Consider the following 26,774-nt stretch of genomic DNA (forward strand, 5'->3'; position numbering starts at 1 on the left):
CATATACATAGCAGCTTAGTAGGCCTTCCATATCTTCATTTCACATTGGCATGGAGGAGAATTAGGAGCATGCAGGAGTGAATCCAGACATCTCTTCAAGGATGCAGTAAGTCTGAGTCACTATACAGAAAATAGCAGCAGTGATGGTCCTACAGTGACTTTAGTCAGGTAGCTGGAATCAGGGCTTGGGCTTGGAGTTGTGCTGCTGCAGTACATCTGAGAAACAGCTGCATTGCTGCCCCAGAGCATGGGAGAAGGAACCCTGGCAGAAATTAGGGGGGCTTGGATGTTCGGATACATGAAGACACGAGGCTATAAAAATATCTGACTGATAACAAGGAAAGAGTTGTGTAGGATACGTGCAATATGAGGATTTATAAGTGAGATAGCTGGAGCAGCAGCCAGAGGATCAGAATTTACACTGGACTAGTCTGTGGTACTTAGCAGACCTCTATGCTATTGACACCCAGAATCATGGGGAGGTTGTGTTGACCTAGGCTAAAACTCTACAGCATTGTGTTATGTGCCATAATACTGGGTTTAACATGATGTGTTTAAAACACATACGGAAATAATTTCTTTTTGCTTTGAGAATTCATTTCAGAAGGATTAAGTCAGAAGTGTGTTTTGTACAGAGTTGTTGTCAGACTGCTTTTGAGGATGGGCCACTGCCCCTGGGATTGCACCCTCACATTACTGCGCTTGGGAGGGACGAGCTGGAGCTGGACCCAGCATGTTGGCACTGGTGCATCACGCAGAGATATCTTCATTCAGCATCTTGCTACGATGAATCAGTTTTCAAGCCAAAGTAGCCCCTAAATCTGATTCAGCTGAAGATTTGTGTGATATTCCTGCCTCTACTGAAATGAAGACATTACTTCTGGTTTTGCTTTGTTTTGTGGTTTATTTGTTTTGGGCTTTTAAGTTGTATGTGTTGGTTTACATTAATCTTGTTTTATAAAAGGAAGAAAATAGTAACTTTTTATGCTTTCTTTCCCTAATTTTCCCTCTATCTACTTTTCATAATCTGCCACAGAAGAAGCTCATCAACAGAGGAAAAAGGGGGAGGAAATGAATGTGTAATGTACATAAAACATTTAAAAGAAAAGCAAATATTTAGCTACGATTAATTAAATTTGCATCTAAATCTGTCAAGAGGTTTACTTTAGATTGATCTGCTGTATAAATATAAATCTAAAGTAAAGTCAGATATCTGACCCCCTCTCCAAATATTAAATATTTTATATAATTTCTTTCTCTAGATCAACTAAGCAAGAATAGGAAGCACATTATTGACTTAAATACTCATAGAAGTTGAATTAGAATAGTTGGAGTTCCTTATTTTGGAGAGAAGTTTCTAATAAGTTCTTACTATTTTCCATCTCTATTATTCCTTAATATTTCTTCCTATTTCAGACAGTAATATGGTTAGGGCTGTATTACACGCATTGCTTCTTCAAGTTCTGTTATACTTAAGAGTATTCTTTTTGCCAAGTATTTTTTATAGGAAAATTTCATATCCAGTCTAATGCTTTACAAATTAAAATAGCTTCTTCTGTAACACTTCCCCATCTAATTGCTTTTAAGGGACTGCTTAATCCATTAGTGAAGGTACTAACTGAGAGGAATTGCAGAAAGAATGGCAGGATTTTTTTAAAAAAGCAGTTCAAATTAAAACAATCTTTTTTATTTAATAGTTGGATTGGGAAAGCATAAATATAACTTCTCATGTTTTGCCATATTTGTAAGGTAAAAATATTAATATAACAATTATTTTTCATTTCTAGCATACACATTACTGCACTGCTGTTTATGAAGTTACAAATTTAGCTCTGTTAATCAACATATTGAAAAACAGCAAGTAAATTATTACTGCTATGAATCATGGCATTTCAATAAAGTTACAATATAGAGTGTTATAAAGGTTCATACATTTAGAGTATTTCTAAATTAGCTACATCTATGACATTTAATTATGTTTATAAACAGAATTTTATTAGAGTGCTGCGGGGGAAAAAACCATAAATCATAGATTTTAACACGGAAATTACCCCGTAGTAGGATTTAAAGATAAGATAATTTTTGCTCCCTCTAATAAAATGAGAAATACAATTATTCTATTAAATATTCTCCTATTCTATTAAATGTGAATATTCTATTCCAGTAAATGTTGTCCTATTACAGTACATGTTATAGCCACAGAAAACCCTGAGCTGTTGCCTCACCCTTGCACAGGCTGTGGCTGACCTCAAGATTGGAATGGTGAATCAGGGAATTCACATGATAGACTAGTCTGGATCAAAGGGGGTTGAGACCCAGTTTGTCAGGTTTGCTTGTTGAATTTCTTAATGAGTTCATGAAATAAAGCTTAAATCACAGAGTACATTGTCATGTGAATCTGAGATGCAAATAGACCGTGACAGCTTTTCCTGGAAAACAAACAAAAAATGTATATTTTTTTGGCAGGTTGTCCTTATTGTCAAATTTATAATAAGACAGGATAATTAAACTCAGTAGGATTCATGTTCTAATTAAAATAGGGCAAGAATTTATTCTATTATCCCATGACACCTTGATGAGACTGCCTTTTAGTTTCATTGAATTTTTCATTAAAAAAACAGAAGCCAAAAAAAAAACCAAAACCAGCAGCAACTGAAGGAAATTTAAAGATGCTGAAGTTTGAGAGCCTCAGATGTCATGGGGACATGCAATTGCATTCTATCAAGGGGTTATGGAATGAGTTGTTCTGAGCCACCTTGGTTTTATTTTTGTACTGAAGAGAGGACAAATAGGGAGATTGGTAAAACAGGCAGTAAATGGAGGCATGAACACAGACATGGTACCAGCAGCAAGGAGCTCTTTGTACATCATATTTTGGTACCAAAGTTTGGAGAGACTTAGGAGCTTGAAAACAAAACTATTCTTTTTTAGATAATATATAAAGGATAAAGGTGCAAAAGGTAATGCAGAAAATTAAGAGGTGAGAGGCTAAATCTATGGCACATTTATTTGTTTATGCCATGCTTTGTCTGATTTTCACAGGCTTGAACTTTGTTTATTAAATATTGCCATCTATCTGTGACATGAAAGGCACTGAATCTTGGATTCAGGCAAGAAGTGAGAAAGGAGTTAATACGAATTTCCCTTGCCATATAAAAATTTAGGTGTAGAAATATACGTTCCTTCAGGATAGTTGTGTGCAATGCTGCCCACACATTATCTTCCTCCCCAAACTCAGCATGCATGGAAGAAGGAACAGAAGAATAGAGCAGGAGGAATAGAGCTTAGAATTTACCTGCTTTTCATAGCTGGATTAAGTAAATCAGACTGGTGAGGCAGAGCAGTGGCTTATAAACTCCTGTATAAAGGAGAAGGAAGCTGAGAAGGAATGGAGTAGCACAGCTGAACTGCTCTGCTGTGAGAGGGAGGGACTTGTTTGTAGGCAATGAAAAACAAAGAGGGTGTAAGGAGGATACACTTCCCTTCTATTTCCCCCCTTTTCCATTTTCTCACTTCTGTCACAAGTTTAGGAGTCCTAGGGAAGAATAAGGAATAATATCTCAATCAATCATCATTAGCATATGGGAGAAGATACCCATGATTTCCTGGAGAAACTGTTTAATTGCTGTCAAATTTCTTTCCTGCTCAGTTGAGACAACAATAATGCTTTCTCTCAGCAATTTTACATACCCAGAACTGTATATATTTAAATTTCTGGAAGATGAGCAAAAATTGAATAGACTTGGTAATCTTAAAAGTCTTTTCCAGCTGAAATGCTTCTCTCCTTTCTTAACTTACTGTTGTTCAGTGAGCTGTAAGATTCCACACAGTGACTGAAATGCAGTGGAAGAAGTCCAGTTCTGGTGTGAGTATAACAGCAAGAACAGAACTATATACTCACCTTGTGACGTGTCTTACTGATAGGTGTCCTCTCTATCCCCATGCACAGGAAGTACCTCAAGAATATAACCATGAAGAGAGACATTCAGTGTTGTGTATAAGAGGTGCATCAGCAGTGACTCAGATGTGACTTAATAGGACTGAGTAATTACCAGAAGTAACACATCTGAGCCTTCCTTTGGAAATGAAGGCAATAAAGAAGTCTGTATTTCTAATTAAAATAGAAGGTGTAAGTTAATCAGAAAATACAGCAGTGCAAGGTTAACACTTTTAGTCTCCAGAGTTTCAGTGTATGAAATACTCACCTGCTTATGCATAGCAGTGCTAGTGGGAGAAGGAAGGGTGGCTTCATTGCATCTTGATAATTGCTTTTGCCACCTCCCATTTAATTTTTTCCGTGTTATGTTCTATGTTTGTTCCTGCAGAACCAAATGACACTAAGACTATAGTTACTTTTAAGACCATCTGAGAAATCAGAATTGTAAAAACAATTCCATAAAAACATGAGTCACCATTACAGGAAAATTCCTTCCAGATTAGTTTTCAAGAGCTGCGTTTGGAGCAACTTGGCAGTTACCAAACAAGAACTGAACTTGCCATGCACTTGGCCCCTGTCCTCCCTGCCATATCTCCCAGTGGTTGGAAATGGTTGAGTTCTTTGGGAAAGTGGCAGCCAAAGTTCTGTTCTGTTTCCAGAAACAGATTCTTATTACTGATTCATTTTCACTGCAAGGAGCTGTAAAACCAACAGCTTATTCTTCCTTCTCTCCATCAGCGTCCACCTGTGGAACAATGAGACAAAAAAGGAACAAAGGCAGCAGTATGAGACAATGAGCAGTACTAGAGTTGTATTTAACAAGTTCTACATGTGAAAGCAACCAGCTGTGAGGGGGGTTGTTGTCTCTGGTGCTTTTTTCACCATGCGTTAACAGCACATTTCCATTCATTGTTACAGGTTTACCCAAATGTTGTTTCAAAAGGCAGTTGCTGGTTATGTAGAATGAGTATAAGCATTTGGGCTTAAAAATGCTAGAATTTTTTTTTCCTATTCATAACTTTGTGTTATGAATTTCAAAATTATCCAGGACAGCCACAGTGTATTCCTTTTCAGTAGATTTGCTTCAACACAATCCTACAGAGCCTCCAGAATCACTGGCTTGCCCCAAATCATCGTTAGCATTTGTGGTGCTCAGGTGTTTAACCTAAGTAGTGAGATGTAGCTGTTGCTTTGTTAGAAAACCTCCTGCCCTATACCTTCAGGAATCACATCTCCCAAGCAGATGAAGTCCTGTGCAGCTTGATGGAAGAGCTCATCAAAATTAAGTGATGCAGCTCTTGTAATCGATTTGTCATAGCCCTGTTTCAGGAAAATGAAAGCAGATTTGTTGCCTATAAGGAAAATAGACAAGCAGATTGTTAATATTCAGTGCTGCCATCGAAAGACCCCAGAAGATTGTAAAATATGTTGACACCTCAGAGATTGCTTCTGGAAAGTTGTAATCTATAATTTGATAATTCCTATTCTATAGCATGCTCTGATCCCTTGTCCTGGTTTAGGACAAATTTGGGAGAAAACCTCCAATGGGCCCCGCCCCGGGAAGCAAACCCATGTGGCCCCTTTCTCCCACCCCAAAACCAGTTTGGGAAGAGATTTCTCTGAGAGAAGTGGAAAAAACCTGTTTATTTAACAAGCAAAGCACTACCCAGCACAAGAACGAACAATACCAAATTACAAAACCTCTCGCCCGCTCTGAAGAGATGACAAATTCAGATGACTCTTTCCTGTGGGTGTTCACTCTGTTATCAGTCCCTCTGGCACTGGAAAATGCCGCTGCCCAGGCTGGGCTCCTGGTAGTCCACGGGTGCAAGCTCCCGGTGCTCCCCCGAGTCCCCAGTCCAGAGCAGGTTTGATCCGTTCCAAGGAAAAGGGAAAGAAAACAGTCCAGGAAGACCTCACTGCTCCGGCTAGCTGGAAAGCCAGGGTGATCTGTCCCTTGTTGTCTGTCTGTGCTGTAGTCAAAACCCTGTCCCAGGATGCGGGGGGAGCAAGTACAGTCTCTGATAACAGACTTGGTGCTTCTTCTCCACTCACTTTTACTCTTAGATGAAATTTTAAGGATACAAAACCTATTTCTGGGCTAGGTGGATGAATGGGGATACAATTTAACATCACAATCACCCCAGGACATCCCTTTAGGAGCAATAGCCAGCATATGAATTCCTATGTCTTAAAGAAACAAAAAAAGTAAAAAACCCTCAATTTTCTTTCTCTTTTACAAGGTACTCAGGACTTAATTTAGCAAATTGTTCTTCCTGGACATGCAGGTCTCCCAAAACGATCATCAGCTCTAGTTATTGCCATGTATTTTTCCTATATTTTCATTAAAATAGCCGTTTCTACTGTTGTTTTAATTGCACCATACCTAGCTGCAATTTTATGGTATTTATCTCTCTCCCTGGACGAAGCAATTGCCACTTGCAGCACAGTTTCCAGGAGACACCTGTGAGTGATACAGCCACCCATGGAGTCCATGTGCTTTGTATTTAGGAGGCTGAGAGCTGTGTAATTGTAGTGAAGTCACTCTGTAATACACCTCATTATTACATATATGCTTTTATCCCTGCAAAAAGACTCCAATATTATTTTGTTTCTATACTAATCAGAGAATACCAGGGTGTCTTATAACGATGCAAAGAAGGTAATAATGATGATAATAATAGTAGTAATCCCCTTACTTATAGTGTTCTGACATTGTGATTGTTCTGAAGGGGTGGGACTATCCTTTAGAAAAGACTTGCCAAGTCTTTTGTGTACGTAGAAACATCATAAAAGACTCAGAAAACATTTTAAAAATATATATGATTTTCCTTTACCTTATGGATAACCTCTGGCTTTGGTTTGACTCCAAGGATTTTAGTGTACTTTTTTCCAATTTTTTGTGAAAAACTCAAAAAGGGAACACAAATCCCTAACATACATAATCCATGGGAGTGTATAATACAGTTATAAGCAAATGAAAGTGGTGATATTACCTTCACTGTTGTCTAATTAGCTTTGCATAATTACATAGACTTTTACAAAATTGTTTTCCTGGGAAAGCTGCTGGACCCAGAAAATGCAACAGAATACTAGAAGCCCAGCTGGTATACCCTGAGCACCTTTAGCATCCAGTGTAGCTGCTGAAGATGATTTCAATTTGTATCCACTGGTGAAAAATGCTGACTTCTTTCCCTTTAACCTAATTTATATAAAACTTTATCCACAGTGATTCCTTAAATTCCTTGAGAAAATGTTGCTCATTTGAATTTAAGTTTTGCCACCAAGCACAGGAAATAGGTTATTTTTCCCCTGTATGTTCCTACACAGGCAGTGTCACCCTCCCTGCAGTTCTTGTTGAGACATCCTTTACACTTAGGATGTTATTGGATGTTTGTAAAGCATTCTGCATGTGAAAGTCACATAACTGCACCATCCAGGAGTATCTGCTATTATCAGCTGCCACTGCCCAGGAGAGTATTAACTTTAAAAAGCCCCAAACCAAGTAATCTATTTTATTCTTAACACTAGTTACAAAATAGATTCTATGTCTTTATTATGATTACTTAAACAGACTTATTACTTAAACATTACTATATGTAATGTATACAGGCTTGCTCACGCAAATTATTTATACAGGCCTTTGTTCAGGCCTTTTTGGGTAAGACATCTTTGGATAAAGATAAATGTCATTGACTTTTTAAAAAGAAAAACTCAGGAAAAAAGTCCACTGATGTTCTTCTATATTTTACTAAGGTGGTATGAAAGGTACTTTTGCATTAAAACAGGATTGTAGTCTTCTGGCTCTGTGCAGTAATTGGTTTAATAATACCAAGGTGTTGTGAGAACAGTCATATTTTGAAGTTGACTATAAATAAGTTACCAATAAAAAGAAATGTCTGTTCAGGTAATTGTAGTATATATTGTAAATAAAACCTGAGTTCTTCTGAACCCATCTATTGCAAATAAACTCGATTTATTTACTTTTCATAGAGGAAAAGTGCTGTATAAACAGCCCTTAAAAATATTTGTTTCTTAGATTATGTCTTAGGAGTAATATTTATTTTTAATAGTGCAAATTATGTCACTGCAATTAATCCACTGAAAAACAAATTTCCCTAGATGCTTTATGCCTTCTTTAGTGTTACTTGCATGTTATTGATAACAAAGATCAAAATCTGTCTTGCATTGCATGTTCTTTTACACCATATCATTTACACATTCATATTATTTACATATCTACATCATATACTACTGGTTTTAATCAGGTCTATTAGTTTCTAATAGTACGATTATTATTGCTAGAGATTAGTTTGATTGTAACAAATGAGACCCATCACCAAAAACCTCCTCCTCCTTCACTACTGGCCTTACTGATTTAAGATTAAATCCAGTGCTTTTTAGAGAGGGCAAATCTCTTAATTAAACACAGTTTTACAATAAGCTACTGTATTGGTTTTTGCACAGCCTGGCTTTTGGTACCTCTGGTTTTTGGCCACCTCTGTGGCCCCCGTAAGAAGTTGCTGGAAGCTTCTACCATGTTCAGCAGAGCCAGTCCTTGATGGCTCTGAAGCTGGAGATGCTGCTGATCAAGGTTAGGCCAATGAGAGAGGATGCTAATGCCTCTGTGATAACACATTTAAGAAGAAAATCAAAACAAAGTCATGCCATTTTTCCTAGTCAGAAAAGAAAATGAGGTGAGAATACGTGAAGGAAACAACATGGAGACACCAAGGTGAGTGCAGAAGGAGGGGGAGGAGGTGCTCCAGGCACTGGAGCCAAGATTCCTCTGCAGACTGTGGTGATGACCATGGTGTGCCCCTGCAGCTGTGGAGAACACCACATGTGCATTTGTTTATCTGCAGCCCATGGAGGCAGTGTTCACACTGGAGCGGGTGGATTCCTGGAGGAGGATGTGATCCAGTGGGAGACCCGGGGGAGAGAGGACCCTGCTTCCAGGCTGGAGCAGCCTGTCCTTGGAGGGCTGTACCCCAGGGAAAGGGAGACTCATGTTGCAGCAGTTTTGGGAGGGCTGTCTGCCCTGGGAGGGTCTCACATTGTGGCAGGTGTGCTATGGCTGCTGCCTTGAGAGTGCACCCATGTGAGAAGTTCACGGAGAACTGTCTCCTGTGGGAGGGACCCCACGGCCTCACAGGGCCTCACAGGACTCTTCTCCCAGAGCAGCAGGAGAATATCTCAGTGATGAACTGCCCAAACCACCATGCCTGGTCTCCCTGTGCTGCTGATGGGAAGGACGGAGGGGCTGGGGCAAAAGGGAGGAAAAAGGGCTTATTTTACTTCTCATTATCCTTCTCTGATTCTGTTAGCAATAAATTAACTTCAGAACTTAAAGCTGAGCCTCTTTTGCTCTTGAAATGTTTTCTCCTGCCCTTTATCTCATTCATGAAACCTTTGTTAATTATTTTCCCTCTCCACTGCCCAGCTGTAGCAGGGGAGGGTGAGTGAGTGGCTCTTGTGAGTGAATGAAATTTAACCATTTTCAATTTTAGTTTATGGGCAGGAATGCCTTGTCAGGAAAGTGAAATGTTGAAGAGATTCAGTCAATTCAAATTTGCCTTGGCTGCTTTAAAATTACATATGCATTTGTTTATCAAATGATGGTTTATCAGGGAAGCTATTCAAGCCTTTCTTGTAGTTACTAGTATTTTTTCCTACTATGAAATACAATTTTATAGTGATTTACATGCTGTTTTCACATGAAGATTTGAACTTGCAAGAGATCTCTTATTAAATTGATAAAATAAATGTCATTAAATACACAGCTCGTTGCCGGACATGGCCAAAATGTTGCACATTAATGGATTATAGCTATATTTATAGGAGCATTAAAATATATCACTTTTATAAAATTAAAGTTTATTTACAATATCACAAATTTTTTCCTCAAACTACAGTCAAACTCATTTGATATATTATTTTAATAGATCTTACATGTGCTAGAGAAATAAAGTTCTGTTCTTTGTTCTACTTACAAATCTAAACATGGACGTAGTTCAAAGCTCGGAAAGTTCAAAAGCATTTGAGAATTTTCATGTGTGGGACATGGCTGGATCTGCAAGGTTAAAATTAGAGATAAATACAATGCAAGCTCTAATTTGGATAAATTATTCTTAAATGATACTGCGAAAACAACTCAGAGGCATGTAAATATACAATGCACTAAAGAGACTAATCAAAGAGAGGGTTAAGATTTATATACTAGGTGTCTTCAGTATTGTGCCTTTATGCTGTATTTTATAGCCAGCCCTCTGCTTTACTTGCCAAAGTCATTGCAGGAGATTGTCACAATATTTCATTTTAAGATATACAGGCCTGACTTTTGATGTTCTCAAAAATACAGTCCCTACAGTTCAAGTAGGGCTCTTTCATTTGTTCATCTCAGTCTGATTTTGCTTTCAATTTGTTGGACACACTTCAAGTGATCTGTTTTCACACTGGGCATTACAGAACAAAGAGAAAAAGCAGAGAATTTTGTGAACATTCCATCTATTTAATCTGCAAACCTCAATAAAAAAATTTTTACAAACCTTTTTCAGAAGGGTTCTAATTTTCCTCCTTTAAAGAAAGCTAGGAAGTGCAAAGGCTGTACTGTTTAGCATGTCACAATATTCTCTAGCTGCAAGAAACAATCTGTCATACACACTGTCCACATTCTCATCTCTGAAGGAGCTTATTATATAGCCCCCGTGTTTGTGACTTAATTGATCTTTTGTCATTCTTATGGAGTGAAACTGATATTTTCTAACAAAATGTAATTTGCTGGAATAAACAAGCATTCAAGTGCTGATAAAAAGGATTCAAGGAAATGGTCACTGTGCCTCCACAGGAGTTATGTGGGCAAGTTTTGCTTTGTTGATGCCTGCTTTGCAGACGCTTTGCATTTTGTGATGCTCACTGTGCCTTTTAATTAAAAATAGCTACATTTTCACTTAGTAGCCTTAGTGTTCCCAAGCTCATTAATTGGAATTTTCCAGAATTCTGATAGGAATTAGTCATCTAACTTCTACTGAATTTTAATGCCATTTTAATGTATGATATCAGCAATAAAATAGGTCCTGAAAGACCCTGTTGGTCGAGGTAGCTGTTTTTGTACAAGTCTGGTGCTATGTTAAGGAAAATGGGTTTTCAGAATTGGGAATGGGCTCTTAATCCCAAGAATTTTTAGATTCCTGGGTTGTAGAAAAATTGAGATGTTAATTCTAATAAATGAGACTCAACCTCTTCCTAAGAGCCTTGTGAGAGACACAAAACCCACATCAGCTGTTTTGGGTGAAAAAGCTGGCACAGATTATGCAAAATATTTTGGTTTTACTCTTCTTTTTTTTTGCTTTTGAGCACACAGGTCTGAGAGCAGGAGGGAATGGCCAGGCTGAGTTCTAGACAAAGTTGTTTTGTTTTGTTTATTACTGTAATTCATACATATTTCAGAAACAAAATTAAAATTATTTCTCATACAGACTACCCTGAGAGAACCTCTATTCCTCAAAGTTTATTACTGTGCTCTTTCAGAGTAGTTAATAGGACTATTGCTGCTATAGTAAAAATGCTTTTCCCAACGTGTGAAAAGGTTTAGTTATATTTGGTCCTCATTAGGAACAAGGTTGTTGCAGTATATTAGGAATGGCAAGAAGTATGACACTGACTCTCTTAGCTGTGTTGTCCAAGAGAGCTCTAAGTTTATTATCCTTGATCTTCTTTTATAGACGGGTCTGAGAGGTAAAATTCTCATTGGTCATTAAACTTACACACCACCATCATTGGTCAAGTGGAACACCACCCTGCTGGGGAGGGTGAAACAGGGAAACCTTATGAAAGTGATTGTTTGGCACTAGATTCTGAAAATATGAAGGCTAGAATCAAAGTAGAACTGAAAGCCTGCTTTGAGTCATAAGATACTGAGTACTGGTTAACCAAAGAACAATAGCCTAGGCAGCTGGAGGAGAATCCCTGTTGATAAAACAATGTCTTTCTGCTGATAGAAAGCCCAAAGGTCAAGAAGCAAGGAAAGAACTTGTAAAGCTTTGTAGAGTCTAAAACGCAACACTGTATGTTAATATGGGGATGCTCAGAGGCTGTATGTAAATTCTTTAGTGGGGGTGTCTCATAGTGATTGGTTACTGGGAATTAGAATATTCACTACAGAAAAAGATATATTGTATTGTAACAAGAACTTCCCTCTCTTAGCTTTCCTCTCTTACCTCTGAACCCCTCTCCCTTACCTCTTACCTCTTACCCCTTTACCCCTCTCCCCCACTCTTAACTCTCAGCCCCCTCTCCCTGCTCCTACCTCACTCGTCTTCCCTGCTCTCTCCCTCTGGTTTTTCCCTCTCTCCCTCTGTTGCTCTTCCTCCCTCCCCTTTTCCAGCCTCTCCTCTCCTGCTCTGCTGTCTCTCCCTCCTCCCCCTGACCACGTGGACTCCGAGGCTGGTGGCGGACACAGGTCTCCCCTCTTTTTACCCTTATAATAAATTGCTTATACTTGAACAGCTTGACCCTGGAGAAGTCTCTCACCACGAGCGAGCGTTTTTACACAGCAATACCACCCCCTGACTGTTTCTTGCAGGTAAACAACAAGAATCCTAAACAACATCTGCAAAGACTGCTGTCTTTTTCCAAGGATTGTTTGGATTTTTCCTTTATGCTTTCTCAGGCCAGAGTGAGAAGCTTGTGTGACTTAGTTACCCACAGGCTGTGTTCCCTGCTTGCTTTTTGCATTTAGCATCCACACAAGGTTTAGTTATGTTTAATCCTGGTTAAGAGCAAGTTTGATCCTAGAAAACTTCTGCTGCTGAAGGGATGCTGTGGAAATGAGAAATAAGAGAACAGGAATGTGTTACCTGTTTCTTCCCCTGAAAGAAGAGGAAATAGAAGATGGCTTGTATTTCTTGGCAGTGGTACAGCTAAGATAGTATTTGAAAGCTGAAGAAAGAGAAGTAAAAGTAATCAAAATGTTTATTCATTTTATTGCTGTAATTTGAAGAATTAAGCAATAAAGAATGCTTTTAGAAATAGAGAAAAAATATTTTTATACCTATATTCATTAAGCATTGAGAATTAAGTTAATAAAAGAAGGAAATAATTCCACAGGTTTCTGTAAAGCACTAGAGTGTGTTAAATCCTCTTAGTTTATTTATGTGCAGAATATTGTCCAAATTTTTCATTTGCCCTCAAGACAAAACTTAAACAAATATAAGAGAAGAACATTAATACTATTTTTGGTCCTTTGGGGTATTTCTATTAATCATATTACTGTGTTTCATTTCACTATTAATTCTGCTCCAGTCTTTTTGAGGCATCTTTGGCATTATTGGTTTAATTTGTGGTGACCCTTGTTTTATGTTATATTCATATTGCCCTTTTGATATTTAGCATGAAACACCTGGAATTTTTAGAAATGGCAACTGAGTGTTTTCTCTACTATTTCTTTTTCTTTTCTTTGTTCTCTTTCAAATCTAACAATGTTCTTGTCTCTCTTAAAGAAGTTGAATGTCTGACAGCTGAAATAAGTCCATTAAGCTTAATCCATCTGTAACTGCTAAGAAGCTCCTGTAATTGATTACAAGCCTTGACTTCATGTTAGTTACTCATTAATCTAAGATTAAATAAACCATTTTGCACAGGCAAATTCAAGGCTCAGTCTACTCAGTGAATTCACAAACTGACTGCTGTCTTCATTTATCACTCTTAGAACTACCTGCAGTGTTAGAAGAAAACTGAGAAAATCTAAGAAAAATTATGTTTTCTTTTGGTGAGGCTGGGGAACATCTCAGGGACGTCATTTAGGCTCTTGTTTAAGACCAGCCTGTACCCATTTCTTCCTTCCTGTACCCATTGCTCTTACCTCTGTAAGGTATGAAGCTAATTAAGACTAAATTCTAGGATTTTTCTCTGTCTGATGTCTTTGACCCAAGTCCTCCACTGTGATGCTTTGTGTTTATAAAACAATGCAAAACATGGAGCTGTTGCTTGCACCACCCTAAACTGAAAATTCATGAGATGGTATTATCCCATACAAAATAAAAACTAAATAGAAAAGTCTGTATCTTTCTATTATCTTCCTTCTTCAATTAATACTTATGTTTATGTAGTTGTGCAAGTACACTGGCAAATAGGGATACAGAGTGTTTCCTCAGGAAAATGTGTTTGGAAAGTGCCACAGTGACGGAGGGGCCGGAGCACCACGACTTCTCTGGAGAAGCAGCCCTGAAAAGGGCTGGGCCGAAGCGCGTGTGAGCAGCTTCGGGCAGGCGAGTGATTCCAGCTCGGCTCAGCAGCGGTGGGCAGGCGACACGGGAAGCAGGGACGAGAAAGCTGGTCCAGAGTTCTGCCAAGCACAAACCTTTATTCAGGCAGAGCTTTGGCAAAGGGAGCCAGGAACAGTTAATCTCCCGAACAGGGGAAAACCCGGGATATTTATTGGAGAGGAGAGGGGCGGGGGGAAGCCTGAGATACCTGTATCAGGGTGGGACAGCAGAGGGGAACACCAATGGGGCACAACAGTTTAACATATCTAACTCAAAGACCCCTGGGAGCGACACATTCTCTCTCTCTGAGTGAAAGGTGTCTTGCCTCCAGGGGAGACCCAGGATCCAGGAGCCAGCGGGTTCCCTGGCCCCCACAACTCCCCCTTCTTTACTTATTAACAGGGCATCTCCCAGAGATTTGGCTAATAACTTGACACATAAAAACATATATAGAAAAATAATACTCAAGAAAACTTAAAAATATTTTTGAGGAGGGAGGCAACCTATCCTTTGAGTCCCTAGCTCCCAAAAAGGTCCTCAAGCCACTGGGGCTCCTTTTCAGCCTGGAGTTCCTGGACTGAGTGTTGAGGTCTCTGGATGCGGGTGTGGATGCCTTCACTGGGTTGGAGAGGTGAGAGCAGCACAGTCCGCTAGATTCCTCACAGCCGTGTCCATGGGCAGGCAGGATGACAGAGGGTTGGTGGCACTGCCCATGGACAAGCACATGTGTTCTTGTTGGAGCATCTTTGTGAGGGTGATCCACACATTCTCCTGGGGCTGTGCTACTAGCCAGGCATCCACAGCTGATGTTTTCAGGAGCATCCAGATTGTTAGGAACGTCAGGAACCCAAGGATGGTTTTGCTCTCCATTTTCTATAACAGGACACAAAAGATTAGCTCTGAATTTTGGAGGGGGGGGCTATTTTCTTTTTTCCCTTTCTCTCCCACCTCCCTCCTCTTTAAAACAAACAATTATAAGCTTGGTTATTCTGTGTGTTGGGGGCACATGACCTGACACCAGCAGCAGCGCACTGAGGTGCATTTTGGTGTAAACTGGCAATTTGGGCTAGGCAACAAGGGCTTGTTCTCCCAAGAAGGAGGAGAGGGAAAAGGGAGGGGGAGGGGGAGGGAGTTAAGAAGACTTGTGTAATGTCACAGTGTCGGGCTTGACGTTAGCTCTTGTCTTGTTGCGGCCCTGGTAGCAGGACGGTTTGGCCTCTGTCTGGTTGTTGTTCTGGTGGCAGGTCGGTTCAGTGGACTCCAATGACGTCTCCATTTCCAGGCTGCAGTGGGCTGCTGTTTTTCTGGACCTGTGTGGGTCTCAGGAGACTCTGAAAGTTCTGAGTCTGGTGCAGGGTTTAAGGTTGGGTTAGGTGTAGGGCCTAAATAAGGTTTTACATTTTTCCCTGGGAGCCACTTAGGTCCTGATGGTGTGGATACACACGCGTACCCTCTCCCCCAGGTAATCAGTGGGAAAGGTCCCGATGTCAGTTGTGATTCAGGATCCTTGATCAGCACTGGTGGCTTCTCTGAGAGTTTGGCATGAGCTGAGTTAGAGAAATGCCATATTACAGGGGGGTCAGGCTCTGTAGGCGAGCAATTTAGAATGTTCATGACATATAGAGCATTACAGAGCCTCTCAATGGGGGGAATGATCTCTGTTCCTCCCCGCTGGTGATCAAGGACTCTTTTTAGGTTTTGCTGGGTTCTCTCTACTATTGATTGACCTGTAGGGGAATGAGGAATGCCTGTGGTGTGTTTCACTCCCCACTCATTGAAAAAGTCTCTTAATTTGTGGGAGGTGTAAGCAGGTCCATTGTCTGTTTTAATTAGTTCTGGGACTCCCAGGGTAGCAAAAGCAAGGAGAAAATGTCGGATGGTGTGCTTGGCATTTTCTCCTGCATGGGCTGAGGCAAACACTGCACCAGAGAAGGTGTCTACAGAGACATGTACATATTTGACTCTCTCGAAGGACGGGACGTGAGTGACATCGGTTTGCCATATCTGGCAGCTGTTCAGTCCTCAGGGGTTAACCCCGGAGTTAACGACCGGTATTTGGAACGATTGGCAATCGGGACAGGTGGCAACTATTGCTCTAGCCTGGTCCCTGGGTAGTCTGAACATTCTCATCAGTGCAGGCACATTTTGGTGGAAGAACTGGTGGGACAATTTCGCTTGTGTGAAAATGTCAGGGACATTGGCTGCCTCAGCAGGCATGGCTAAGGCGTCTGCCCTCCTGTTTCCTTCGGCAATGGCACCTGGGAGGTCTGTGTGTGCCCTGACATGCATGACATAGTAAGGTTGCTTTCTGTGGGAGATAAGATATACTAATTCAGAAAGCAATTTGTATAAATTTGGGTTAGAGACCTCTTTTAGAAACGCATGTTCTGCTCTCATAGCTATTCCAGCCACATAAGCCGAATCAGTCACCAGACTGAAAGGTTCTTGGAATTTCTCAAAAGCTCTGACAACAGCTGCTAACTCAGCAATCTGTGGTGATCCCTCAACCACTTGGACATCAGACTCACATTTCTGTGTCCTGGGGTCCTTCCAAGTCATGACTGACTTGTGGGATTTCCCTGAGCCATCTGTGAAAACCATCAGGGCCTGGAGCGGTGTTTTGCTCTGTAATGATTTGGGGACCAAATTAAATGTGGTTTTGAAAAGTCTGTGGCCAGGTGGGTGTATAGAAATTTGGCCTGAATAGCTATCGAGAGCAAACTGAAGGCTGTCATTGGTTTGGAACAAAGGCTCCAAACTTCCAGTTGCCAATGGGAGGAAGATGCATGTGAACTCACAGGCTGTAAGAGTGTGGAGACGGACTCTAGCTCTTTTAATGAGTTCAGCCATGATTTCCTGCGGGGTGGTAATAGTCTTAGTGGGCTGGTTATGTGTAAAGATCCACTCGATGATAAGGAGAGGATCCTTCAATGCAGTGTCCCATTGAAAAATGAGCGCGTGTAAGCGCGGGGCCTTACCCAGGATAACCAGTTGGAAGGGCAGGCTGGGCTCATAGCGGTGGGCTTGCCGTGAAGACAGGGCCTCCTGGACCTTGGTGATGGATTCCCGGGCCTCCGGCGTGAGGGAGCTGGTGAGTCGAGGGCCTCACTGCCACAGAGCAGGTTGAAGAGGGGTGCAAGGACTTCTGTTGTTACCCCCAGCAGAGGACGTATCCAGTTGATGGACCCGCAGAGCTGGTGTAGGCCCCACAGGGTCTTGGGGTCGTCTTTGATGGTCAGCTGCTGGGGCACGATGGTCCGCTCGCGGATCTGGAGTCCCAGGTAGGTCCAAGGGCAGGTGTGCTGGATCTTGTCCTCATGGATCTCAAATCCAGCATCCTCAATTGTCTGGATAGTTTTTTGTGAAGTCCGGTGCAGATAGTCATTGTCAGCAGCACAAACCAGGATGTCATCCATGTAGTGGAGGATGACAGCATCTGGGAACAGGGTCCTCACAGGTGACAGGATGTGGGCCATGTACCATTGGCAGATGGTAGGAGAATTTTTCATCCCTTGGGGAAGGACCCGCCAATGATATCTTTTTAAAGGTGCTTGTCTGTTTGGAGAGGGAACCGAGAATGCTAATCTGGGGGCATCTCGAGGGTGGAGGGGTATGTTGAAAAAACAGTCCTTGATGTCAATGACAGCCAGCTTCCAATCCCGGGGGAGCATTGAAGGGGAGGGCATGCCTTCAATGACATTGTTGATCTTCCAGAGGTCACGAAGGAGTCTCCACCTGTCCTTGCCTGGTTTGCGTAGGACAAAGACAGAGGAGTTCCAAGGGCTGTTGGACGCAGTGATGTGGCCCTTGGCAAGCTGCTCTTCCACAAGGGCTTCCAGTGCACGCAGTTTGGTCTCAGATAGGGGCCACTGATCAACCCACACTGGATGGTGCTGTTTCCAGGTGAGTTGGGGGATGGTAGGTGTCGCGCGCTTCTCAGTGACCCCGACTAAAAATCCCTGCTGGGAATCCGCGGAGAAGCCCCCCCATTGGGACAGGAGATCCCGTCCCCAGAGGGTGATTGGTGCTCTCACCACAAATGGCCTGATGGTTGCCATTTGTCCCTCAGGTCCTTCGATGACAATATTCCGTTTGCTCCTCATGGAAGCTGTCATCCCTCCAATACCTGAAATCATGCCTGCCACAGGTTGTAATTCCCAATTGTCTGGCCACTCGGAGCGGGCGATGATGGTAACATCTGCTCCAGTGTCTAGCATTCCTGGGCGCTGAATCCTTTCCCCATAACAAAACAGGCTACAGTCCACAATGGGTTTGCAGGAGCCCACAACCTGTGTCCACATAGTGCTGGGGTTGAGGGGAACATGATCTGGGCAGTCACTAGGAAGTAAAAAGGCCTGTGCCACAGGAGTCTGTTCCTTTAAATAATAAGGAGGGTCTATGCAGGTCAGGAAGATGGAAATTTCATCTCCAGGGTATATAGTTTGATCCTCAGGAAGGATATGAATTTGTCCTGGAGAGTTGGTTGGATCCCCAAGTGTTAAGATGTTAGAGGGACCGCCTGGTGGTCCACGTTTCCCTGTGGGGACTTTGTAAATACAGTCACCCTTCATATGTAAAGAGAGTCTAGTTACCAGTTGATGCTGGGTTCCCATCTGAAGCGTTCCACCTGCTGGGCTTGATATCGGGGTCCCCGTGGAGGCAGGATGGTGGGTTTGGCAGGAGGGGTGGAGCGGTGTGGCATTTGATTTGATGTCAAAGCGCGGGGCCGTTCCGTGCTCTGCTTGAAGTTTCCCGAATGCCAGTTTGGTCTGGGTAACCATTGGTGGGCTGGCTGTTGTATAGAATGTCTCTCTGGACAGTCTTTGAAAAAATGTCCAGGCTCACCACAATTAAAACAACAATTTCTATTGGGGTCTGCAGCATAAGCTCCAGATATCGCCTCTGCCGCTCCTTTAGCCACTGCAGGTGCCACTGTATTCTCACTTGAGGCAGAGGAGTGTTTGGTGCAAGCTTCAGCCATCTGATCTATGGTTGGTTCTGGGTCCAGAGGGAGGGCTCGCAAAACTGCTTTGCACTCTGGATTAGCATTGGCCATTGCTATTTTTACTAATAATTCTTTTTGTGCCTGTGGGCTCTCTATCTGCTTTTCAATGGCCACTTTTAACTTATCAATATATTTAATAAAAGACTCAGTTGCCCCTTGCTTAATATTGGTGAAGCACTGCGTTGGCACTTTATCATCAGGGGTGGTAAAAAGAGATATCTTAGCAGCATTAGCTATATCCTGTAAAGCTGCTTCAGGCAGGTCCCGGGCCTGATCTTGGGGCTTTTGGAAATCTCCTTCTCCAGCTAATTGCGCTAAAGTAAAATAAGGTCTGTTAGCATCTTCAGCATAAACATCTGCCAATTGCTTTAAATGTTTTTTTCCACTGCCTCTCCCATAACATGTATTCTGCTGGGGAGAGAAGGCAGTTCATAGTATTCTTGATGTCATGGGGGACCATGACATGGGCAGAGAAGGAGGCTTCCAGCATGTGTTTAAAAAAATGTGAACCCCTGTCATGTTCCTCAACAGCTTTAAAAAGTTCCTGCAGTTCCCTATAGTGAAGGGACTCCCATGCAGCAACCTGTGCCCCTGTCCTGTCTCTCCTCATCATTACAGGAAAGGCAAGTATTTTCTGGGACAGGGCTGAGTTCTCTGCTTGTGTGGCTTCCCTCTGCACCTCAGCCCAGTGGTCTTCATAGTCAGAGTCTGAATAAGAAGATTCACTGCTCTCATCTCCTAGTGGAGATGGGGTGCGCTTGCCAGCAGTGCGGGGCCAGCTCAGCTGCAGGGGTGGCCCCGCTCCGGCCGGAGCCGTCCCGACCTCCAGGGCACAGGGTCCCTGGTGCGGGCGCGCCGCTGGGGACGGGGCCCTCGCACAAAGGGACAGGAGCGGGGCCTGCGACAGGGAGTGGTTTCCCGATGGATGGGGCAGGGCCCGACGCGGTTACACCCAACAACACAGTGGGGGTGGAGGAGAAGGACACGGCCGGAAGAGAAGGGGTGAAGGCGGGAAAACCGGGGTGGGACTGGGACAAAATGGCGGGGCTGGCCACGTGGCCAGCGCCAGCTGTGCTAACGTTAGGAATTGGGGGGGACACAACCGGGTGTGAGGGCATAGGGGAGAGGGTAGAGGAAAGGCCCGGAGCAGCATGGCCACTGCTGCCCTGGTACGGGTAGAGAGATGGTAGGGAGGTGTCAGGGAGACGGCAGCAGCCCTGTGCCCGGGGGCAATGTCCACCCGCCAACTGGATCTCAGATAGGGAAAAGGGTTTGGGGTCACTTGGAGGGGCTGATGGGGTTGGGGGGTTTAACTGGGGACCCAAAACTCCCTCTTCTTTTTTTCCCTCCTTTTCCAATGAGAAAATAATATTTTGAAACAGAGGAAAAAATTTTGCAACAGAAAAATCTCCCTTAGCTTGAACTCTGTATAACTTTCTTCCCACATTATCCAAAAAAATTCCCAATTTAGCAGAATCTGAATTAATCTTAAAATGGTTAAAACCCCAATGAATAAATCTCTTTAAATCCCCTTTAGAAAACTTAAAATTTCCCGCTTTTAGGGTGCTTACAACTTGGATGTAAAAGTCCCTCTCAGGTGGGGTCAGCCTCGACATGGAGGACTGGTTTCCCATCCTTTTTCACTCCCCACCCAGCAGTAAAACAGCAAAGAAAAAGAAAAAAGCCCGAAAAAAGCCCAAAAAAACCCTTCACGGCATTGACTTACAATTTCTCTTCAGCAGCTGCAGGCAAGCGAACAAAAAGCTGCTGGGTGGGTGGTCACCTGGCCGGTCCTCAGGGGCTTTTCTCCTTGCCCCAGATGGTCAGGGAGGGTCCCGGGCACAGCCTCTTGGATTGCCTCTTGCTAAAACGCAAGCAAGCTTCCTCGAGGGGCGGCAGCTCGAGCAGCGGCGTGCCTCGCAGTTAAAGCTGCAGGCGGACGCGTCCTTCAGGGCGTCTTCGAATGCCCTACGTTGGGCGCCAGTTCCTGCAGTGATGGAGGGGCCGGAGTGCCGCGACTTCTCTGGAGAAGCAGCCCTGAAAAGGGCTGGGCCGAAGCGCGTGTGAGCGGCTTCGGGCAGGCGAGTGATTCCAGCTCGGCTCAGCAGTGGTGGGCAGGCGACAGGGGAAGCAGGGACGAGAAAGCTGGTCCAGTGTTCTGCCAAGCACAAACCTTTATTCAGGCAGAGCTTTGGCGAAGGGAGCCAGGAACAGCTATTCTGCCGAACAGGGGAAAACCCGGGACATTTATAGGGGAGGAGAGGAGCAGGGTTGGGGGGGAGCCCGAGATACCTGTATTGGGGTGGGACAGCAGGGGGGAACACCAATGGGACACAACAGTTTAACATATCTAACTCAAAGATCCCTGGGAGCGACACATTGTGTCTCTCTGAGTGAAAGGTGTCTTGCCTCTAGGGGAGACCCAGGATCCAGGAGCCAGCGGGTTCCCTGGCCCCCACAGGAAAGGGCAATGGAATGAGCTTGTGTTCTTTTCTTATAGATAAATGCACTGATTTAAAGTAGGAAAGAAGCTCCTGACTAAAACAAATTTACTATTTTGTGAGAGCAAGGGCTATGAAACATTTTTTTCCCCTGATCTTAAATATTTAGATGCTGTCTTATTTCACTGCATATACATGTACCATTTAATTTCATACAGTTTGAGCTGACAGGCATCATTTAGACTTCTCTGGGACCCCAAATATCAATGGGAACATAAAAAAAATAAAGTAACTGCTCATTTGTCTTAGTAATGTATTCCCAAATTTCCTTAGTTAATATGTATATATTTTTCCAAAGCAGATTGTGAGTTTGCTCATATTCTGTTACATTTCTGCAGATTTCTGTATTTGACATGTGAGTTAAACACTATCACTTCCAATAAACAAACATGCAGTCAGGCAAACTGCAGGAAGAAGAAAAGTGGCAGCTATGACTTGATAAGATTTTGGTTTAAGCTAAAAGCTGAAATTTGATTGGCTCACAGCAAAGCCAACTCAAATCACACATGCAAGGAAAATGTAAAGATTTGCTTGGGATTTTAAATAAGTGTTATTCATGCAGAACTGATTTTAATAATCCCCCTTCTCAGAGGTTAAAAGAGTTTTCATTATGCACACACAAAGCACTCAGAAATAATCTGTGAATATTTACGGTAAAGCCTAATGTCATTCTATGTGTCAAATGTGTCTTGTCCAGCCATAAATATTGTCCTCAGTGAGTTCTGCCTTAAAGGTGTAGTGGTGTCACCATGGCATCCTGTCCCTTTCTAAATTTTCAATCTTCTTGTATTTGTTTCTTAGTTGTGCTTTTTATAGAATCCAGCCCTGTTGCAGGCTCAGCTAACATACATTATTGATGTATTTATTCAGATTTGAAGTTTAGAATAATAATAATTAAAAAACAAAACCAAATATCTCAACAATTAAATCTAAATCAAATTTAGGATTTCTGTCTACATTGTAATTTAGAATTTCAGGAAAGCAGACAACTATTTGGTCTGAATTAAAGAACGAAGGCAGCAATTTGTTGCAGTGATTGCACTCTGAGATTAAGTAAAACTGAAAAATAACACCCAAGAACCGTATTACCAAGACATGGATATGCAGTTTTTTAGTGTAAAACAAAGAGGAAATTGACCATAGTGCCTGATTAATTGCATTTTTAGTGGTGTTTTAAATAAAGATTATGATTCTGAATTGGAAGTCATTAAAAGATGAATAACAGATTAAAAATAATCTAAACCCACCAAACAACCCAAAATACCACAGACTTTCAGTAAGCCCAAACTTGAGGAGACTGATTCCACTGGAGTTTCCTTTAGATTTCTATGAAGCCATCCGTTTATCTTTAACCTTTTTTAAGGAGAACTATACAAATGTTCTCAAGTAAACTCTCTTCTCAGGCTTGTATTTTGTCCTTAGCTTAAGTGTAGAGAAGTGTGAAGAAGGCAGTCAGAATGAGGGCACATGATCTGGCTTGAGGACGTGGAGGAAGTGTTCAACAGAAGGAGCCTGAAAGGAAATACTTGACAACAGGAAGAGATGGAATTTCTTTCAGCACCCAGGTCACAAAGGGACAAGGCTCAGTAAGACCCATCTGAGTTTTGTGTTGTTGCAGCTTTTCTTGTCCAGAGAGGTTGCTGATCCAGTGAAGGATTTTTTAATAGTATGTTACAAGCCCATTAAATTCTTTGCAGGAATTACATCAGTGTATTAGATAGGTAGTTCCGTAGGGTTGGGTGTTTTTGTTTGTTTGGGGGGTTTTTTGTTTGTTTTTTTATTTGTTTGGTGGTGGTTTTGTGTTTTTGGGGGGGGGCTGTTGGGGTTTCTGTTGTTGTTGTTGTTATTGTTGTGTTTTTGTTTGTTTGGGTGGGTTTTTTTGTGATAACTACAGATCCAAGCTTATTTTTGTTGCTCGGTACAACATCACCTTATTAGGTTTTTCAGCCATCTGCTGTAGGACATGAATGTCTAAAATCTGCCAGCAGAAAAAGCAGAGTATTTGGTTTGGCATGTTTATGAATTGCAAACACGTGTTCAACTTCAAAGTGGTCAGAAGTCATCTTTTGCAAAGTTAATTAAAAAAAAAAAAAAAGCATGCTACCTAATGAATATGACACAAACCATTAAAGCATTAAATTAAATTTGCATACTTTGTCACAGCTGGCATTCTCCAGACAAGGTGAAGACTAGTGTGTGTCTGGAAAGATCCTGAAGGATCTGTCAGCCTAAGCAAGAACAGATTATGCACTGCAACTTTAGCTGTTCCTGGGTGCAACACCACTAAACACAGACAAATGAAGTTGTTTGCTTTTGGAGTAGTTGGAGTTAAGCCCAAGGTAGTCATCTTGCAGAAAGACAGAGTACCCTTGAAGTACAATACCTGTTGGAATTGTGATAAAATGGAGACACTGAAAATGTCATCTCTTGCCCTGAGAGAAGGAGCACCCTTGCGAAAAGCCTACCCAGCTGTAATGTGAACAGAAAAGAAAAACAGAGTTTTATTCCTATGTATTAAACAACAACATTAAAACAAGACTTCTGTGGGGAAAAAAACCCAAACCATTATGCACTACTTTACTATCAACCTCCAGTACAGACAGATCTGATTATCTACATAATAATACAGCTTTCTTAGTAATAGGTCTTGATTTTGGAAAATATCTCCGAGTCTGACCCCTTACATCATTCTGGATATTACTTTTTATTGATGGTCTTTTTTGCAGGGTAATATTGTGTCTAATATTTTTGGTACAATGCTTTTTTTTTTTTCAACAGTTCAGTGCTTTCTGTATGAACTATTATCTGTTCAGATCTTAATCTATTTCACTTAGAATACCAAAAAAAGACTGAAAATTCAGGCTTGTACAGTTTTACAGCCAGAGGACGGACTAAATCTCCTTAATAAAAATTCTGTGTAGTTAATGCCTGAAATGATACTTCATATAAAGGCTCTAGATAATTTGATTGTATGAGAATGGTTTCTATTTGTAGGCACATACTTGGTGATATTTAGAAAAAAAAAAAAAAAAGAAAAAAGCAAAACTGAAGAATACAGAAGAAACAGAAGAACTTTGTGAGCAGTATGTCTTAATATGCATCAAGTTTGCCCCCTATGGAAATGTTGGATACAGCTGAATAGAAAAGGTTTTGAATATTGGAGACTCTGATACAACAGGTGTTTCTGTACTTTGCTAGAATTCACAACAGCAGCATCAGCACCAGGATTTCTTTCTTAAGTGGCTGAGTGGTTTCAAATCCAGCATGCAATAGAGGAAGCGCAGGAATGATGTTCCTTTAAGCATTGTCAGAAAAACAGGAGCAATGCCCTGGTGAAACAGCAGCTTTTTTATCTGCACACGGGCATGCCCAGGGTGTGTCCACATCACTCAGTTAAGCACCAATTCCTTCAGCAAAATTTTGCAATATCTGAACAGTCCCAATGAAAGTTTATTTTGATTAAAAAGAGGTTGCTGTTCAACGCAATACATTTAAACCTATATTTAAACAATATAAACTATAGTTTGTACTTGAAATATATACAGGTTATTGTCTATAGTTTAAAACTTGTCATTTTTCTGGGTGGAGTACAAAGTACCCCATACAGTGGTGTTACTCATTTGCCTACGTCAATTGTCTATTGTTCACTTTTTTTACTTAAGATGGAATTATATTTACTTTTTAAAATGTCTTAATTGTTAGCATTCTTAATGCTGATTTGTCAGATAGTATTTTTAATGGGGCCTAGATTTTAAAGCGCTTGTCAGTGTATTTGTCAGCTTAATGGCTGGTCCTTTGAAATTCTTCATAGAGGTGTAAGACACTGAATATTCTTCTCAGAATTTGAATTATAATAATGATATTAGAAATCTGAGTCTAGGTTTCTTAATTATCAAGGCGTGTCATTTACGTTCTCTATTTGTGACTGAAAAAACTCCACTGAAATAGCTTGCAGCATAATTTTCTTCACAATGTAGAAAGAGCTTCTAATGTATGATTTGGCACCTTACAATGAGAGAGATTTAATTATGAAAATCTGATGAAATGTACTTTCACTGTTTCTATAAAGGAATGCCATAAAAAACCCCTATCTTTGAATAAGAAAGATTTAGGTAAACCATTTTATCATCTATTGTCAAGCCTTTAATATTCCGTTTTGTTATCTGACTGGAAGAATTTTTCCATTTTTCTTTTCTCCTTGTGAGATTCATGAGACTTACTAAATGTTGGGTCACCCAGGGCACCAACTTTTTCTGCACTTTGAAACAAGAATATGAATGCTTTTTTTACTTGTAATATAGGTAATGATAAAGACAGAGGTGAATGCAAAAACCTGCGACCCTACCTTCATAAAAGAAGTATACATTTTTAATAAAGCTGTGACTTTCAGCAAGTTCCTGAGTTGAAACCTATGAAAATGTGCTATTGTTCAGGGATTTTCAATCAACAAGAAAGTACTGTCCTTCAAAAGGTTTCAATTCATGACATTAATGCAAAAAGTATCATAATGATATACCCAGTATTTCTTTTCCAGAAAAAAAAAAAAAAAAGCAAAACAAAAAACCCTGGGCTGTATATTTATATTTTATTGCCTTTAAGATAATAAAAAGATCCTCAGTGTTTGTAAGAAATCCACACTGCCCTTTGCATGACTGTGTTGTGGTACATCACATGAATACACATGAAGTGATACTTGGGACAAGTGGGTGATGGAACTGTGAAAGTTACAGATCTATAGCAATTACATTTGACTTGCATATTGTGCTGGTATATAAAGACATTAGGGTATGGTTCCATTTGTAACTTAAGCAGGAAGCGCTTTAGTTCTAAAAATAAAAAATATTGTGACTTTGACATTATTTTGACATTTTAAAATGTAATTTCAGTATTGAAATACCATTTTAAAGGGAATTTTTCAGCAACAGTGAAACAATATTCTGAGTTCATAGGTGAAAATGCCCCAAGGCCTCAAATTTCTATAAAGACAAGTAAATAGAAAGCTATAGTTTAAATTTACTCTTTCCTGATTAGTTCTAATAGAAAGTATTAAAGACTCCAGGTTTTGT

The 26,774-nt window shown here is 41.3% G+C and overlaps 2 long non-coding RNA genes across 3 annotated transcripts; one reads left to right on the forward strand and one right to left on the reverse strand.

The window, feature by feature from the left end:
- Positions 1-884: 884 nt before the first annotated feature.
- LOC111932699 (uncharacterized) lies at positions 885-5,894 on the reverse strand. Of its 2 annotated transcripts, XR_015273633.1 has the most exons (7): positions 5,639-5,894; positions 5,155-5,289; positions 4,498-4,682; positions 4,206-4,319; positions 3,902-3,956; positions 3,296-3,535; positions 885-2,429 (listed from the first exon to the last, which is right to left on the reverse strand). It is a non-coding gene; the product is annotated as an uncharacterized LOC111932699 (long non-coding RNA). The 2 variants fall into 2 exon arrangements; XR_015273634.1 differs by lacking the exons at positions 5,155-5,289; positions 5,639-5,894 and adding an exon at positions 4,862-5,033.
- A 2,527-nt stretch (positions 5,895-8,421) lies between these two features.
- Positions 8,422-22,615, forward strand: LOC147651596 (uncharacterized). The gene is made up of 2 exons (XR_015273635.1): positions 8,422-14,116; positions 21,201-22,615. It is a non-coding gene; the product is annotated as an uncharacterized LOC147651596 (long non-coding RNA).
- Positions 22,616-26,774: the final 4,159 nt, after the last annotated feature.

Source organism: Cyanistes caeruleus, chromosome 9, assembly GCF_971803275.1.
Source record: "Cyanistes caeruleus chromosome 9, bCyaCae1.hap1.1, whole genome shotgun sequence".
NCBI classification, from domain to species: domain Eukaryota; kingdom Metazoa; phylum Chordata; class Aves; order Passeriformes; family Paridae; genus Cyanistes; species Cyanistes caeruleus.